General features: G+C 47.1%; 1 protein-coding gene across 4 annotated transcripts in view; it reads left to right on the top strand.

The window, feature by feature from the left end:
* The window catches only part of LOC147114096 (follistatin-related protein 5-like), an 825,355-nt gene that overhangs the window by 222,448 nt on the left and 588,127 nt on the right, over positions 1 to 14,780 (top strand). The gene's annotated exons all lie outside the window — the stretch shown is intronic.

Below are 14,780 nucleotides of genomic sequence, written 5' to 3' on the forward strand. Positions count from 1 at the left end.
AATTCTTATTTGTTGTTCGTGTTTGCCTGGCAAGCTTCTTGGTGGGGATTAGAGCATAATGTGGAACGATTTGAAAGGGTTGAAGAGGAAAGAGAAAACAAGAGGGAACTGCATTTCTATCTATAATAAATTTAAAATTTTACATCCGCAAGTAATTTCAGCCTGCATTTCTGTCTTATTTTTGGTCTTGACTTCCATCGGCAACACCATGGGAGACCAACTAGTAGCATTGAAAATTATATGTTGGGTCTAAGATAGCTTTTTCTATTCATTCCGGGGATGTGGGCGTCGCTGGCAAGGCCGGCATTTATTGCCCATCCTTAATTGCCCTTGAGAATGCAGTGGTGAGCCACCTTCTTGAACCACTGCAGTCCGTGTGGTGAAGGTACTCCCACAGTTCTGTGAGGGAGGGAGTTCTAGGATTTTGACCCAGCAACGATGAAGGAACGGCGATATACTTCCAAGTCAGGATAGTGTGTGTCTTGGAGAGGAACTTGGAGGTGATGGTGTTCCCATGCGTCTGCTGCCCTTGTCCTTCTAGCTGGTGGAGGTTGCGGGTTTGGGAGGTGCTGTCGAAGAAGCCTTGGTGAGTTGCTGCAGTGCATCTTGTAGATGATACACACTGCAGCCACAGTGCGCCGGAGGGAGTGAATGTTTAAGGTGGTGGATGGGGTGCCAATCAAGCGGGCTGCTTTTTCCTGGATGGTGTCGAGCTTCTTGAGTGTTGTTGGAGCAACACTCATCCAGGCAAGTGGAGAGTATTCCATCACACTCCTGACTTGTGCCTTGTAGATGATGGAGAGGCTTTCAGGAGTCAGTAGGTGAGACACTCGTCACAGAATACCCAGCCTCTGACCTGCTCTTGTAGCCACAGTATTTACATGGCTGTTCTCAGTTGAGTTTCTGGTCAATGGTGACCCACAAGATGTTGATGGTGGGGGAATTTGGTGATGGTAATGCCGTTGAATGTCAAGGGGCGGAGGTTAGACTCTCTCTTGTTGGAGATAGTCATTGCCTGGCATTTCTGTGGCGTAAATGTTACTTGCCACTTATCAGCTCAAGCCTGAATGTCCTCCAGGTTTGTTGCATGTGGGCATGGACTGCTTCATTATCTGACGAGTTGTGAATGGAACTGAACACTATGCAATCATGAGCGAACATCCCCACTTTTGACCTTATGATGAAGGGAAGGTCATTGATGAAGCAACTGAAGATGGTTGGGCCTAGGACACTGCCCTGAGTAACTCCTGCAGCAATGTCCTGGGGCTGAGACGATTGGCCTCCAACAAACACAACCATCTTCCTTTGTGCTAGGTATGACTAAGGCAGTGGAGCGCTTTCCCCTGATCCCATTGACTTCAATTTTACTGGGCTCCTTGATGCCACACTCGGTCAAATGCTCTCACCTCACCCATGGAACTCAGCACTTATGTCCATGTTTGGACCAAGCCTGAAATTAGGTCTAGAGCTGAGTGGTCCTGGCGGAACCCAAATTCAGCATCGGTGAGCAGGTTATTGGTGAGTAAGTGCCACTTGATAACGCTTTCGACAACATCTTCCATCACTTTGCTGATGACTGAGAGTAAACTGATGGGGCGGTAATTGGCTGGGTTGGATTTGTCCTGCTTTTTATGGACAGGACATACCTGGGCAGTTTTTCACATTGTCGGGTAGATGCCAGTGTTGTAGCTGTACTGGAACAGCTTGGCTAGGGGCTCGGCTAGTTCTGGAGCACAAGTCTTCAGCACGACAGCCGGGATGTTGTCTGGGCCCATAGCCTTTGCTGTAGCCAGTGCGCTCAGCCATTTCTTAATATCACATGGAGTGAATTGAATTGGCTGAAGACTGGCTTCTGTGATGGTGGGGATCTCTGGCTGAAGATGGTTGAAAACTTCAGCCTTGTATTTTACACTCGAGTGCTGGGCTCCGCCATCGAGGGTGGGGATATTCATGGAGCCTCCTCCTCCCAGTAGTTGTTTCATTGTCCACCACCATTCATGACTTGATGTGGTAGGACTGCAGAGCTTTGATCTGATCCGTTGGTTGTGGGATCACTTTCCACTGTCAGCATGCATGTAGTCCTGTGTTGCAGCTTCCCCAGGTTGGCATCTCATTTTTAGGTACGCCTGGTGCTGCTCCTGGGGAGCTCTTCTGCACTCATCATTGAACCAGGGTTGGTCCACTGGCTTGATGGTAATGGTAGAGTGAGGGATATGAGGTTACAGATTGTGGTGGAATACAATTCGGCTATGCTGATGGTCCACAGCGCTTCATGGATGCCCAGTTTTGAGCTGCTAGATCTGTTACGAATCGATCCCATTTAGCACAATGATAGCGCCACACAACGCGATGAAGGATGTCCTCAGTGGAAAGATGGGACTTTGGCCAGCTGCGTCAGTAGTAGTGCTACCGAGCCACTCTTGGTGATGGACATTGAAGTCCCCCACCCAGAGTACATTCTGGGCACTAGCTATCCTCAGTGCTTCTTCCAAGTGGTGCTCAACATGAAGGTGTACTGATTCGTCAGCTGAGGGAGGACAGTATGTAGTAATCAGCAGAAGGTTTCCTTGGCCATGCTTGACCCGAAGCCATGAGACTTCATGGAGTCTGGAGTCGATATTGAGGTCCCCCAGGGCCACATCGTCCCGGCTGTATATCACTGTGGCGGCACCTCTGGTCGGTCTGTCCTGCTGGTGGGACAGGACATACCCAGGGATGGTGATGGAGAATTCTGGAACATTGGCTGAAAGGTATAATTCTGTGAGTACGACTATGTCAGGCTGTTACTTGATTAGTCTGTGGGACAGGTCTCATAAATTTGGCACAAATCCCCAGATGTTAGTGAGCAGGACTTTGCCGGGTCGACTGGGCTGGGTGTGCCTTTGCCGTGTCCGAAGGTGGTGCCTAGGTTGATGCCGGGTTGTCTGTCCGGTTTTATACGTATTGTTTTTCGTAGCGGTTTGGTACAACTGAGTGGCTTGCTAGGCCATTTCAGAGGGCAGTTAAGAGTCAGCCACATTGCTGTGGGTCAGGAGTCACATATAGGCCAGACCAGGTAAAGACGGCAGACTTCTTTCCCTAAAGTACATAGTGAACCAGATGGGTTTTTGTGACAATTCGGTAGTTTCATGGTCACCATTACTGAAACTAGCTTTTTTTAAATTCCAGATTTATTTAATTAACTGAATTAAAATTCCCCAGCTGCCGTGGTGGGATTTGAACTCATGTCTCTGGATCATAAGTCCAGCTCTCTTGGTAAATGCGCTACACAGTATGGAACTGGCCCATGAAAACTAAGAAGGTCCCAGTTTTAATCTCCAGTCTATGCTGAGATAGCTGAGCTCAGTTGGAATGCTGGTTGGGGCAATATAATTGGCTTTAGTGCTCCAGAACTCAGAAAGGGAAAAATCAGCCAGAATTCTGTTATTCACTGATTTTCACGACACAATGTATGTGTGGAGCGCAGGTGAGAACTGGATCAAGCTCAACTCTGATACTCCTTTGCTATGGTCTGATACCCTGCAACACTTATCCACTTAGATAGGTTAATGAGAGCCACCCGTGAAACCATCTGTAACTAGGAGACAAATTATGGAAAATAAATTACTTGTAACATGGGCAACTCAATCCCGTGTAGCTAGCACATGACTGAGTGATGCCAAATTTGGATTTTAAATGCCAGTAGATTGCAGGAGGACAAGATTGTTACAATTTTGAAATTCTGGGAAAGAATAAGTTCGATGGAGAAACGATATGATGAATCCTGTTTTTAATAGTGACAATTCACGGAAGAGGATGAGCGTGTTAGCTTATTTGGAGTTTGGTGGGAACAAGAGAGGAAAGTTCAGAGGAGCAAAATCATGCTGCTAAGATAGTGATACAAAATAGTTTATGACAGGGTAGAGAGAGTTGTCGGAGGCTAGGATTGTTTTTCAGATGGACTAGGAGTATACAATGTGATAGAAGAGACTCACTGATTTGAGTGTAGTGTTAATGTTTTGGATGTAATTGGGTTTTGTCAAGAGTTTAAGAACTGATGAGTGGAAAAGAAGTATTTGATACAAAAGAGGAAATTCTGCTTAGGCAGTCCCTCGGAACCGAGGATGACTTGCTTCCACATTAAAAATGAGTTCTCAGGTAACTGATTCCAATGCGGGACCTACAGTCTCTGTCACAGGTGGGGCAGACGGTGGTTGAAGGGGCGGGCGGGTGGGTGGGGTGCTTGGGTTGACGTGTGCTCCTTGTGCTTGGCTTCCACTTGCTCCCGGCGAAGAGACTTGAAGTGTTCGGCACCTTCCCGGATGCTTCTCCTCCTCTTTGTGCGGTCTAGGGGCAGGGATTTCCAGGGGTCAGTGGGGTTGTTGCACTTTATCAAGGAGGCTTTGCGGACATCCTTGAAGCGTTTCCTCTGCCCACCTGGGGCTCTCTTGCCGTGTCGGAGCTCTGAGTAGAGCGCTTGTTTTGGGAGTCTCGTATAGGACATGCAGACAATGTGACCCGTCCATCGGAGCTGATCGAGCGTGGTTAAAACTTTGATGCTGGGGAGGTTGGCCTGAGCGAGAACACTGATGTTGGTGCGCCTATCCTGCCAATGGATTTGCAGGATCTTGCGGGGGCAGCGTTGGTGGTACCTCCCCAGTGCTTTGAGGTGCCTGCTGTAAATGGTCCATGTCTCTGAGGCATACAGGAGGGTGAGTATCACTACTGCTCTGTAGACCATGAGCTTAGTGCCAGGTTTAATTAGGTCCTGGTCTTCAAACACTTTCTTCCTCAGGTGACCGAAGGCTGCACTGGCACACTGAAGGCGGTGTTGGACTTCGTCATCGACGTCTGCCCTTGTTGACAGAAGGCTCCTGAGGTATGGAAAGTGGTCCATGTTGTCCAAGGCCTTGTCGTGGGTTTTGATAATCGGGGGGCAATACAGTGTGGCGGGGGCAGTTTGGTAGAGAACCTTTGTCTTATGGATGTTTAGTGTAAGGCCCATGCTCTCGTACGCTTCGGTAAAGGTGTTGATGATGGTTTGGAGTTCAACCTCCGAGTGAGCACAGACGCAAGCGTCGTCTGCATACTGTAATTCGACGACAGAGGATGGGACGACCTTGGATCTGGGCTGGAGGCGATGGAGGTTGAACAGTTTCCTGTTTGTTCTGTAAATTAGCTCCACTCCAGCAGGGAGCTTATTGAGGGTGAGATGGAGCATTGCAACAAGGAAGACTGAGAAGAGTGTTGGTGCGATGACACAGCCTTGCTTGACCCCGGTCTGTATGTGAATTGGGTCTGTGGTGAACCGTTCATCAGGATCACGGCTTGCATGTCATCGTGAAGCAGGCGGAGGATGGTGACAAACTTTTGAGGGCAGCCGAATTTGAGGAGGACACTCCATAATCCTTCACGGTTGACAGTGCCTTTGTGAGATCAAAGGCGGCCATGTACAGCGGTTGGTGCTGTTCCCTGCATTTCTCTTGTAATTGCCGCACGGTGAAGATCATGTTCATTGTGCCCCTTAGTGGGCGGAATCCGCATTGCAACTCTGGGAGGAGCTCTTCGGCCACTGGGAGAAGGCGATTGAGGAGGATTCTTGCGATGACTTTCCCTGTGGGAAACTCCTCTGTAATTACCGCAATCGGACTTGTCACTTTTCTTGAAGGTGGCCACAATTACGGCATCTCTGAGATCCCCTGGCATGCTCTCCTCCTTCCAGATAAGAGAAATAAGTTCATGAATTCGCACCAGTAGTGCTTCTCCGCCATGCTTTAGTGCCTCGGCAGGGATTCCATCTGCTCCTGAGGCCTTGTTGTTCTTCAGTTGTTGGATGGCCTTTTCAACCTCATGCTGGGCTGGGGGTGTGCTGCAATGGTGGCAGGTAGCATGCTGCAGGATGGAGTTGAGGACACTCGCGTCGAAGATAGAGTCTCAGTTAAGGAGATCTTCGAAGTGCTCCTTCCAGCGGGCACTGACTGCCTCTCTGTCCTTGATGAGTATCTCTCCGTTCTTGGCCTGCAATCAATTACAAGAGAAATGCAGGGAAAATTGATCTTATTGTTGCAGCTTAGGCAATGGAGGAAATGAGATCAGAGGAGATTGTCACTGACTATTCTGTTACACATCTCTTCTTGATGAGTATCCTTTTGAGCAGAAGACTCACAATGCTTCGCATTGCTCCATCTCTCAAAATGAAAAAATCATACATACATTCAACATTCATCAGCTGATGTGATGCATATACATTATTCAGTGAAAGATATGTAGTAATGGACTGTGTGTAGAGCAATCAGGATCACTCCTGCACAAGTGTGCACAATATTAAATAAAATACAAACATAATTCAATATTATAAATTCAGTTGGCCAACATTTTCACAGGGAAATCTCAGGCTCTCTTCAAACTGTAAAGTCACTTTAACAGCAAATGTGTAGCAGTTACAAGAGAGGAGAAAATGCCATTAACAAGGCAACGCATAGAGTTGGAAGGTTTTGTGAAACACGGTCCAATGTAATCTTACTAACATAGGAACAGGAGTAGGCTATTCAGCCCCTCGAACCTGATCTGCCATTCAGTGAGATCATCACTGATCTGTATTCTAACTCCATCCACACGCCTTGGCTCTAAATCCCTTTATATCCTTGGCGAGCAAAAATCTATCAATCTCAGATTTATAATTTTAATTGAGCTAGCATCTACTACTTTTTGTTGGAGAGAGTTCCACACTTCTACCACCCTTTGTGTGAAGAAGTGTTTCCTAACTTCTCTCCTGTATGGCCTGGCTCTGTTGTGTCCCCTTGTCCTAGACTCCCCCACCAGCGGAAAAAGTTTCTCTCTATCTACCCTATCAATTCCTTTCAAAATCCTAAAAACCTCAATCAGATCACCACTTAACCTTCTATATTACAGGGAATACAAGCCTAGTTTATGTAATCTCTCCTCGTAATCTAACCCTTGGAGCCCTGGTAACATTCTGGTGAATCTGTGCTGCTCTCCTTCACAGGCCAATATATCCTTTCTAAGGTGCGGTGATCAGAACTGTACTCATTACTCCGGATGTGGTCTAACCAGGGCTTTGTATAGCAGCAGCATAACTTCCTCCCATTTATATTCTAGCCCTCTAGTTTTAAAGGCTAACATTCACAGAATCACAGAAACCCCACAGTGCAGATAGAGGCCATTTCGGCCCATCGAGCCTGCACCGACACATATCCCACCCGATCCCTGTAACCCCTACACCAACACATATCCCACCCTATCCCCGTAACCCCACGTATTTAATCCCCCTAACACTAAGGGTCAATTTATCATAGCCAATCAACCTAACCTGCACATCTTTGGACTGTGGGAGGAAACCGGAGCACCCGGAGAAAACCCACGCAAACACGGGGAGAATGTGCAAACTCCACACAGACAGTCACCCGAGGCCGGATTCGAACCCGGGTCCCTGGCGCTGTGAGGCAACAGTGCTAACCACTATGCCACCATTGCATTAGCCTTTTTGTTTGTACCTAACTACTACATTTTAGTGATCTGTGTACATGGACCCCATAATCTTATTGAACCTCCACTGTTCCTAGTTTTACACCATTTAATTAATACTCAGATCTATCATTTTTTGTTCAAAATGGATGACCTCACTCTTACCTGCGTTGAAATCCATCCGAGACAGTTTTGACCATTCCTTCTTATTAGGCAGTCCCTCGGAACCGAGGATGACTTGCTTCCACATTAAAAATGAGTTCTCAGGTGACTGATGAGTCCAATGCGGGACCTACAGTCTCTGTCACTGGTGGGGCAGACGGTGGTTGAAACGTCTGATCTCCCGGGCAACGATAGCAGTACGGCGTTCCGGTCTGTCACTGTTGGGGTTGTTCATGACGTTCCAGGTCCCGAACTTCATTTTAAAGGGTGGAAGATGCCTGTGCATGAATTCTTTTAACGTGGGAGGGCCGTTACACAGCAGCTACCACATGTGCTTGACAGAGCAAGGTCTTGGTCCAATGGCAAGGGGATCCAAGACGATTGAAGACCAGGCTCTGCTACAATGGCCTAGCACACACACACTCAAACATACTCCTACTGTCCTCCTCCCTCCTTCCCGCAGGCCCTCTCTGCCTGGGTTTCCTAGGATGCATTGTGGTCCTCCCGACCTCGCTGTTGGCCCGTGCTGCACCACTCCTGGGCCCCGACCCCACTGTTGGTCCATGCTGTGCCACTCCTGGGCCTTGACCTCGCTGCTGGGCTTGTCCTTGCTCCTGGGTCCCGGCCTCGGACATATAACCACACCCCGCACTGTAACAGTGATATACCCCACAGCCCTCACTGTAACAGTGATATACCCCACACCCCGCACCGTAACTCTGATAAACCCTGCACTGTAACAGTGATATATCCCATACCCTCCAACCTTAGTGATATATCCCATACTCTGCACCGTAACAGTGATATACCCCACAACCCACACTGTAACACTGATGTACCCCACACCCCTCATTGTAACACTCTGATATACCCCATACCCCGCACTGTAACACTGATATACCCCTCATCCCGCACTGTAACACTGATATACCCCACACCCCTCATTGTAACACTGATATAACCCACACCCCTCATTGTAACACTGATATACCCCACAATCCTCACTGTAATACTCTGATATACCCCACACCTCGCACTGTAACACTCTGAAGTACCCCACACCTTGCACTGTAACACTCTGATATACCCCACACCCAGCACTGTAACACTGATATACCCCACACTGTAACATGTGCCCATTCACTTAATCGATCAATATCTCTTTGTAATTTTATGCTCCCATTTACACTACTTACTCTACCACCAATGTTTGTGTCATCAGCAAACTTGGATATACGTCTCACTATTGTGTTATCTAAGTCATTAATAAATATAATTAATAGTTGAGGCCCCATCACTGATCCTTGTGAGACACCACTAGTCACTTCCTTCCAATTCGAGTACATACTCTCTGCCTTAAGACCTTCCCACTCAGCACGCCCACTGGGGGCAAATCTTGCCAATCTCCTCCCTAACCAACTCATCCTCCCCCCTCCGCCCCCCCCCCCCCAGCGCTGACCCAATGGACGCTGGCAGGGGAGCAGCCATCACCAACCCTCTCCGCGTCTCCCTCCAGAATGTCCGTTCACTAGCGAACAAGGTCCTTGCTATCCATGAGCTTATCGTGGATCATTGCGTCGACATCATGGCCCTGATGGAAACTTGGTTGAGGGGTGATGACACCTTACCCTTAAATGAAGCCTCCCCGCCTGGCTATACCTTCCACCACTTGTCCTGCTCAGACCACTGTGGTGGCGGTGTGGCTCTGATCACCAAATCACAACTTGGTCTGGCCCCCTACTCCTCCAGCACTTTCTCCGCCTTTGAGCATCTCACCTTATTCCACCCCTCTCACCTCTCATTTAAAATTCTCATTCTCTACCGCCCACCCAAGTACCATAACATTTTATTACCAAGATATCTTCACTGCTTTCCTCCCTCAGCTTCTGCATTGAACAACTTCTCACCCTCGGTGATTTCAACCTCCATCTCAATTCATCATGCTCCCTCTCCTCTGAGTTCACTAGCCTCCTATCCTCCCTTAATCTCTCCCTCCATGTAAACTCCCCAACCCATATTCACAGACACCCCCTCGACCTTGCCATCTCTCATGTCCTCACTACTCCCATCATGCCCCCTTCCACCACCCCCCCGCCCCTCCCCCAACTCTATTTCCTTCTGTGCCCACCCCTGGAAAAAACTCAATCCCAACTCTTACAACTGCACTTATGAAATCCCAACTGTCCAGCCTTTGGCCCTCCATTCACCATGACATTTCTGCAGCTACCGATCTGCTCAACCACACCCTCACCACCACCTTTGATGCCCTAGTCCCTATTAAAACAATTACTCTCTCTCACCCTGGCCATTCCCCCTGGTACAGCCCTCATCTTCGCTCCCTTAAGTCCAAGGGACGCAGACTTGAACGGATATGGCGGACAACTGGTTTAGTCATTCACCGCCAGATCTGGCTGGACCACATAAAGCATTATCGGGTCCTGCTCTTGTCTGCCAAAATTGGTCACTGTTCCAGAATCATTCTGGAATGCAAAGATAAACCCCGGCTTCTATTCTCCACTGCTAACCATCTTCTTAAACCCCTCTCCCCTGTCTCCTCCACCCTATCCTCCGACAACAGGTGTGAGAAGCTCATGGTCTTCTTTGTCTCTAAGATTGAGACCATCCATTTAGCTGCCTCTGCCACTTCCCTTCCTTCCCCTAGCCCACTGGGCCAAACTTCCTCTAAGGTTCCCTCCTGCCCTAGCCCTGAAATCACATCTTTCTCCACTTTTTCTCCGATCTCCCCTCATGACCTCGCCGCGCTCATCTTGTCCATGAGACCCACTTCCTGCTCCCTCTACCCTATTCCCACCAAACTGCTGACCACCCAACTTATTTTTCTGGCTCCCATGTTAGCTGACATTGTTAACGGTTCTCTCTCCTCAGGCACTGTCTCACTCTCCCTCAAATCTGCTATCATCACCCCTCTCCTCAAAAAAACAACCCTTGACCCATCCGTCCTTGCAAACTACCGCCCCATCTCTGACCTCCCTTTCCTCTCCAAAGTCCTTGAACGTGTTGTTGCCTCCCAAATCTGTGCCCATCTTTCCCGCAATTCCATGTTTGTAACCGTCCAATCAGGTTTCCGCCCTTGTCACAGTACCGAAACGGCTCTCATCAAAGTCACAAATGATATCCTTTGTAACTGTGACAAAGGTAAACTATCCCTCCTTGTCCTTCTTGAATTGTCTGCAGCCTTTGACACGGTTGACCACTCCATCCTTCTCCATCGCCTCTCCACCGTCGTCAAGCTGGGTGGGACTGCACTCGCCTGGTTCTATTCTTATCTATCTAATCGTAGCCAGAGAATCACCTGCAACGGCTTCTCTTCCCACTCCTGCATCATTACCTCTGGTGTCCCCCAAGGATCTATCCTTGGCCCCCTCCTATTTCTCATCTACATGTTGCCGCTTGGTGACATCATCCAAAAACACAGCATCAGTTTCCACCTACACGTTGACTGACACCCAGCTCTACCTCACAACCACTTCTCTCGACCCCTCCACGGTCTCTAAATTGTCAGATTGCTTGTCCAACATCCAATTCTGAATGAGCAGAAATTTTCTCCAATTAAATATTGGGTAGACCAAAGCCATTGTTTTCGGTTCCCGCCACAAACTCCGTTCCCTAGGCACTGACTCCATCCCTCTCGCTAACATCTGTCTGAGGCTGAATCACACTGTTCGCAACTTTGGTGTCATATTTGACCCTGAAATGAGCTTCCGACCACTTATCTGCAGTTTAACTAAGACCGCCTATTTCCACCTTCGTAATATCGCCCGTCTCCGCCCCTGCCTCAGCTCATCCGCTGCTTAAACACTCACCCATGCCTTTGTTACTTTTAGACTTGACTATTACAACGCACTCCTGGCTGGCCTCCCACATTCCACTCTACATAAACTTGAGGTCATCCAAAACTCGGCTGCCCGTGTCATAACTCGCACCAAGTCCCGTTCACCCATCACCCCTGTGCTCGCTGACCTACATTGGCTCCCGGTTAAGCAGCGCCTCGATTTCAAAATTCTCATCCTTGTTTTCAAATCCCTTCATGGCCTTGCCCCCTCCCTTTCTCTGTAATCTCCTTCAGCCCCACAACCCCCCGAGATATCTGCACTCCTCTAATTCTGCCCTCTTGAGCATCCCTGATTATAATCGCTCAACCATTGGTGGCCATGCCTTCTGTTGCCTAGGCCCTAAGCTCTGGAATTCACTGCCTAAACCTCTGCACCTCTCCACCTCTCTTTCCTCCTTTAAGACGCTCCTTAAAACCTACCTCTTTGACCAAGCTTTTAGTCACCTGCCCTAATTTCTCCTTATGTGGCTCGGTGTCAAATTTTTTGTCTTATAATAGTCCTGTGAAACGCCTTAGGATGTTTTACTATGTTAAAGGCGCTATATAAATACAAGTTGTTGTTGCCTTCTACCGCCTAACCAATCTCCTAACCAGGTCAATAATTTGCCTTCAAATCCATGAGCTATAATTTTAGCTAACAGTCTCTTATATGGAACCTTACTGAATGTCTTCTGGAAGTCCATATAAACTACATCCATAGACAGTCCCCTGTCTACTACTTTAGTTACTTCCTCAAAAAATTCAATTAGGTTCATTAGATATGACCTACCCATTACAAATCACTGTTGGCTATGTCTAATCAGCTCAAATTTATTTAAAGTGCCCAGTCCCTCTGTCCTTAATTATTGATGCCATTAATTTCCACACAACAGATGTTAGACTAACAGGTCTATAATTTTCTGGTTTATCTCTATCATAAATAACAGAGCTGAAGGTTCAGTGTTTCTCTAACTGAGTTGGACATCTTTGTTCATTCTTATGTATTGGAATATATTTTCCTCACACTTTTTATATTTCACATTTGTATGACCTCCCCCATCCCACCCCAAGACATGTTGAAAAATTGTCTAGCTTAGGATCTTTATAAAATATTCCTTTGAACACTAGAAGATTGTATGATGTAGTTAGTTAACAAGCTGCCCTGGACCTGGGTTCAAATTCATACCAGATTGGTTGGGGTAAAAGTTTCCTCTCTCTGCCAGCTGCATTGGCCCAAAACAAAAGGATTTTGGGGCCATCTCATTCTAGTTCCTACTGGGCACAAATCCAAGTGTAGAACTGACCAAAATTTGGCAGTAAATTGTTAATCTAACTGATCATGAAACCGTAATGATTGCTAATATTGGTAATGAAATGTCACGCTGATCAGTGTTGTTCTTCTGATGACCGACTAAGACATCTTGGGCTGGATTTTCCAGCTTGAGGTGGAGTAGTAGCGAGGCAGGACATCTGCCCGCCCTTCCACTCCTGCTGAAGCACCAACCCATCTTCCCAGGTCAGGGTAATTGGCCTTGCAGGACGGACTCCCTGTGGGATTCTTGTTACCAAGTGGGAGCTGCTAGAACACCATTGTAGCACCCAAAGAGACTGCCAGAGACTCTAAAGTTGCAAAGAGACCCCAAAAAGAAGGTAGCTGCAATTTGTCTAGGCCTTGGTCAAGACTGACGCCTACACAGGTAGCTACATGGGGCTAAACTGGTGCGAGAGGAGACCGTTATTAGGCCCTCACCCTTAGCTGACAATGGGACCTTGTCTCTGCTATTCCGGGCCTATTACCAGCTTCTATTTGGTGGTCCTGGGGAGCAACAGTAAGAAGGGCAGACAAATCTATTTTTCTTTAAGTATCTATATTCATCTGAACAACTGATTAGCATCGGGGAAACCTCAGGCAGAATAGCGTGGGCTGCTGTTATTTACAAGAGTGGATTGGTCAGTTGACACTGAAGCATCTTTCAAGTACCAACAGCCCATATCAACCATGCAATTTTGAATATGGCCAAAGTTTTTGGCTGGGGCCGATGGGGATTCTAAACGTGCGGCGAAGGGGCCCCAGTGGAATTCTCAGGCCTCTATTTTTTCCAAATATGAACAGGCAATGCAGAACAGTCCTCTAATAAAGAATGTCTTTGGCCAGTAATTTAGTTGGAGCCGCTCCTGCTCTGTCGTTGTAACTTCGCCAGAAGTGCGGCGGAATTCCATTTATGCGTGTAAATGAGTTTTCCACCTCACATCTGGTGAACTTACAATGACAGAGTGGGAGCAGCTCCGAGGAAATTCCCGGCCATCGTCTACTGAACCCCCACTCCTGGAGATTTGTTGATGTTCTGTGGGAAGGATAGAGGGAATAGCAATATCAGTAGTATAGGTTTTGTAATTTTTAATGAAAGTTTATTGATTAATTCCCACTCTGCAGCTCCACAAGTATTGCCTTCTATTCTGAACATTTTTCAAGTCTCCTGTTCCTGATTAATAGTCCTCCAATGAACTGATTTAACTAATTAAAACTGACAGAAGAACAATATAATTCATTTCTATTGTCCACTTGCGGTTCTTGTCAATGCATTTAGTTTAAGTATGTAATTAAGTGTATAGTAATGGTGGGTGTTTGGGCAGGTTGTAGTTTATATACACAATGCAATAGGCTAATGGGGTAACTGTCATCTTTGAAAATGCTCATTTGTAAATAGCTCATGGAAATAGGTTAGTGCAGCTTCTCATTATTAAAGCCTGCCACTAGAAATGGTACACAGTACTTCTGAGATCTTAAGGTGCTGATAGAAATAACCCATGTAAAACACAGAAAACAAGTTGTGCTCCTACTCATGCCAGCTTCATTCAGATATGTCAGACCTACAACACATTACTGTTCATCTTCCTGATGCATTACAGCCCGTTTCTCTCAATAAGAGGTTAATTGCTGTTAACAATCACCTTGCTGTGATTCCAGATGTTCCCATAGTCCTTACATCTGCCAGAACCACTGAAAATAATGCAATAGTTAATCATCCTCATGCAGGTTCCCTCAAATGATCGCATGTCCAGCAGCCTTCCACACCTGAAAGTATAAAGCTGCAAATATGTTTATTTATTTTTTCTTGATCATTAACTATAAATACAAGCCCAGATGGTGTTTGATGGATGGCTTTGATGTTAAGCTAGAACGTCATTTGACTGCCCAGTCAGAAGTCATAAGACAATGCATCATAACACTTAAAGCATACGCATTTACTCACTACAGATCCCTGAGGCAATAAATAATATATTACAGAGAGGGACATAGAACCATTTCCTATTCACTCAC

The sequence above is a fragment of the Somniosus microcephalus genome, chromosome 8, assembly GCF_052327205.1.
Source record: "Somniosus microcephalus isolate GS21.2 chromosome 8, FLI_Smic_1.0, whole genome shotgun sequence".
Classification (NCBI taxonomy): Eukaryota; Metazoa; Chordata; class Chondrichthyes; order Squaliformes; family Somniosidae; genus Somniosus; species Somniosus microcephalus.